Source organism: Rutidosis leptorrhynchoides, chromosome 9, assembly GCF_046630445.1.
Source record: "Rutidosis leptorrhynchoides isolate AG116_Rl617_1_P2 chromosome 9, CSIRO_AGI_Rlap_v1, whole genome shotgun sequence".
Taxonomy (NCBI): domain Eukaryota; kingdom Viridiplantae; phylum Streptophyta; class Magnoliopsida; order Asterales; family Asteraceae; genus Rutidosis; species Rutidosis leptorrhynchoides.
This window is the reverse complement of record NC_092341.1, coordinates 304574192-304579000: the sequence shown is the minus strand read 5'-3', so window position 1 is coordinate 304579000 and position 4809 is coordinate 304574192.

Genomic DNA, 4809 nt, shown 5'->3' with positions numbered 1-4809 from the left:
ATTAAAAATAAATATTAAATGAATGTAATACTCGTTGGCCGTTTCGATTATCATTTAGAGAAGTTTAATTCGAACTTATATGATTTTAAAATAAAAGGTGATCCAAAAATGAGTCATATAAGTTATAGGCGTATTAAAAGTATATTTAGGATCTAATTATTTAGTTTTAACACTTTTTATATTTTACCCATAAATGAGAGGGACAGTTGATGTAATTTTTATTTAACAAATTAGTGATCGAATTTTATACATAATGACCATAATAAATAAATATAGTTAATTTAAAAAATATGAGATTTTTCTGAACACTTTTATCCGCCACTGATTAACGACGGAGTACGAAATTTAGTCCGCGAACGATGACGGCTAATTAATTCACACGTTTCCTTATTTAAGATACATTATTATATTATTTATTATTATTATATATTTCCATTTTCCAGTGATTTAACCTTTACCCATAGAATCAAAACTCAAATTAATAATTGGATTACTGTGTTAGATTGAATAAGTTACTGTGTGTAATTGAACACCATTCCATCCACTAACACTTATTATAATACTTTGATACATGATTATTTCCTCATCACCACAACCACTTTCTGTTACCCATATCAATCTTATATACACAGTACATATTCACACAAGATTATTTATATATACAATTACATTAAGTGATAATCTCACGCACCTTATAATCACTCTTGAACCACAACATCCATCACCACATACAACTTTCCTTATTCCCTTGTGCACCCTTACCAACTTGAAACCACCACTAAACCATCTCCACTATCTTCAATCTCACGACACCAACTCTACTCGCCATCTTAACCGTTAACCATAACCACCACCTTCATTTGCTTGATCTCCACCCTCACCCTTACTACCACCGTAACCAGCCACCATCCACCATTTTTTTTATGAAACCCTCCTCCACTCACCTCAACCTCGCTGTCACCACCACAAGTGTCCAGCGCCACCTTTTACCGTCATCCTTCAACCCACTTCCACAGTAAACAAACAACCATCTTTGTGTTTTGTTACATATATATATTTTTTTTGTTTCTTTTATGATTATCGAAGTCATCACTTAGAATCACCACCTCCACGACAACTACCACCACCGAGAGCATCACCATCTCCGGCCTTCTCCCACGATCACCAACCACCACCGTAAACCACCTTTTCCCTCTCCTTTATCTCTTTCATATTTTTTTTTTCTTTTTCGGGCTACCAAGCAAATACCCTCAAGACCACCATCATTTCCATCTCCAAACGCCCAACATCACCATCTTTATATTATGATTACTGCTATCTGTTGAAGCTGTACATGCTAATCCCTGCTGTTCGAACAAACTAAGAGCCACCAACTGCTACCCCATTAAAATGTTACGCTATTATTTTTTTCTGTTTCAAAACAGTAGCTAAACCACCACCTGCGAACAAACTGCTTCATATATCTATTTCTGTTTAATCAAGCTCCACATAACGAAGTAGTTACTATTATGTTCCTGTTGTTGCTGCTGCGAATTTTTTTTATGTCTATTACTGTTACGAACGATAAGAATGATGTTGAAGAAGACGATGAATAGGGTCTTAGGTGAGGTCACGATGATGATGGAGAGATGATGATGGCGAATAAGATGGACTGAAGAGAGTGATATTAAACGATGATAAAAACATGAAGACCTTTATAGTAAACGATGATGAATATGATGAAGATCGAATACAAGATGAATGATGGTAAAGTTGTTGTGAAGAATAATGAATGATAATAAGGTGGAATATAGATGATGATTGGATATTAAGAACTCAGTTATAATGATTTTGATGATGATGATTTAGTAAACGAATGATGAATATGATTATGATCATGTTGATTTGTAGAAAAAGAAGTAGAAATAGATAGATAGATATATAAATTTGTAGTAGAGGGTTTAATTTCAGAAGAAGCACAATTGGAGCCATGGTTTGGAGTGTGTGTTCTTATCCGAGAGGTCCTAGGTTTGAAACCAGGCCATGACATTTTATTTTTAACAAAAGAAATTGTTGGGCTGGAATACTTGTTGTTGGGCCATGTAATGGACTGTTCTTGGGCTGTGTGAAAGCTTGAGCCAAGGTTTAATTCAATTGATGGGCCGTGTGGTTTAGTATAGTTGGGCCGTGAACTTTGGTTTGGTATTGGGCCGTAGGTTTTGCTGTTGGGCCAAAATAATAAGAGTTATATATAATGGATACCAATACTAATAAGAAAAGTAGAAATGGACGTATGGTTTAGAAGGTGTTCGGGTGATCGAGAGGTCGAGGGTTTGAATCTTGTCTGGAGCACTTCTTTTTATAAAAAGCTTGGAGAGGGTATACACCTTTATTTTATTTCTATTCTTATTATTATTAGTAACTATTAATTATTATGATTATTATGTTATTATTATTGTTATTAATAGTATTACAATTTGTAACATCCCGTTTTTCCCGTACGTATTGAAAGGTACATACTTAATCATTTGTACGTTTATAATTCGTTAGCTTATGCGTAAATGTATGAATATAAGTGTAGATAGATATATATGTATACTTGATAATGTGTACATATGTAAGTCTATATGTGGGGTTTGATAGCGTTTAGTCTTGTTAGACTGTTGTGCAAGGCTAGGTGAATATAGGATGCGGGTTTGGAATGTACAAGTTGAATAAAGTATAAATTTGGTTAAGTTGGTCGAAGTGTCCAGTTCCAGCCTTAGGCCGCGCCGCGACCAACTGGTCCGCGCCGCGGCATAGTTAGCAAACCAGGAACAGAAGTCGAGTTAAGAGTGGTCGATTTTTATGTTGTTCGCCGCGCCGCGACGATTTAAGCCGCGCCGCGGCAATACTGTAGGACAGGTTCCGAACTTAGATCTTTTTAAGAGATTTAAAGGGCAATTTGGTAATTTGACATCTAGATCAGTTTGGAGCATTAAATCTGCACCACTAGTTCAATTAATTCATTTTCTTTTATCTTTTCTTTCATTTTCTCTCCCAAAAACTCATCACCCATTTAGATTGAAAGTGAGATTTGAGAGTGAAGGATTGAGGGTTGATCTTTGGAGCAAGAATTAAAGTTGTTCCTTGTATCTCTAGCTACGCGTTGATAGTCTCGGTAAGTTCTAACTCTAAGTTTTGAGTTTTAATTGGTTAATGGCTAGGGTTTTGGTTACTAGAGACTTGTTTGACCCATTTGAGGGTAAAATGGGTGAATTTGGGTTATGTGGTTGTAATGAAACCCTAATAGCCACAACCTAGGGTTTAGTCTAATGAAAATAGGATTTGTAAGTGTTGATGGTGTTGTTAAGCATTAAACACTTGTTAAAATGTTGTTGAAATGGTAAATAGGTCATGTTTGACAAGTTTGGTAGTGTAAGAGTTAAAATGGGTCAAAAAGAGTAATGTTGACCTAGTTTGGATGAATTGGGTATGAATTACCCAAAGTTGGTGCTAGTTGAAGTTACTAGACTTTAATTCACTAGCGTTAGTGATTAAAGTCGAGTCTTGGCCATTAAAGGGGCGGTTGTGGTGTGTTTGAGTCATTTAATGCGAGTTGGGTCATTAAATGCTCAAGTAGGTGTAATGTGGTTAATTCCACTAGTTGTGTAATTGAATGTGTACTTATGTATTAGGTACTTTGCTTTGAAGCTCGGAAGTGCATAATCATCACCGAAGTGCTGAGGTGAGTGGAATAATTATATGCGTGCATATATGATGTATTTATTTGTGTAGTTGAGTTGTGAAGTGTCGATGTGTTAAGACACCACTTCTCACGTGGCGAGTGAAGTGTCGAAGTGTTAAGACACCACTCGGGAGTGAAGCATCGATGTGTTAAGATGCCACTTCGAAAGATGTAACGAGTGAAGTGTCGATGTGCTAAGACACCACTCGGGGTGAAGTGTCGAAGTGTTAAGGCACCACCCGGGGTGAAGTATCGAGGTGTTAAGATGCCACCCGTGGGGTTAGTGTACGAGGTGTTAAGTGCACTAATGGTTGTTATGAACTCCGACGGTCTTTAAACACCGTTCCCTCGTTCGATTGGTTAACCATGGTTGTGTGTGGATTGTAGCATATTATATTGTTTAAACTATATGCTATTGTTATGCTAGCTCGTTTGGTGGAAGGTTTGGTAATATACTTGGGATAGTATGATTATTTATATTGCTAGCACGTATGCGATAAATGTGCAAGTGATTGCAAGTAAGTAGGTTGTATATGTAAACGTATAATTGTTGCACTCACTAAGCATTAGCTTACCCCTCTCATTGTTTATCTTTTTAGATGCAGGTGTGGACAAGGGCAAGGGGGTTATTGGGCACTAGGTGTCCTTGTTGATGTTATGATGAAGCTTTTGGAAGTTGACCTACGTTTTGGGTAGTTTAGTCGCAAACCAAGCTCAAGGGGTCGTTTGGATTATAAACTATCATTTGTAGTTGGTCAAACTTGTATCACATTCATTAATGGCCTTTGTGCCTTTTTGTAAACATTAAACTCTTAGTATGTTTTTAACGAAACGTGTGGAATGGTTTACATATTTAATTGGCGCGTAAATGTGTATCATTTAAAAAAAAAATTTATCGTACGGAGTACGAGTTGGGTTGTTTCAAGTGGTATCAGAGCATGGTCTAAGGGATTTAGGCGACTTGAGATAGGTGCCTAGACTTAGACTTTATTGTGCAAGCGCTTTTATGCGGGACTTGTAGGACTTTGGGTCTAATTGGGATTTGTTAGTGCTTTGGTTATGTGAACTAACCTCGTGCTAATTGATTTGTGTTGTGTTTAGCA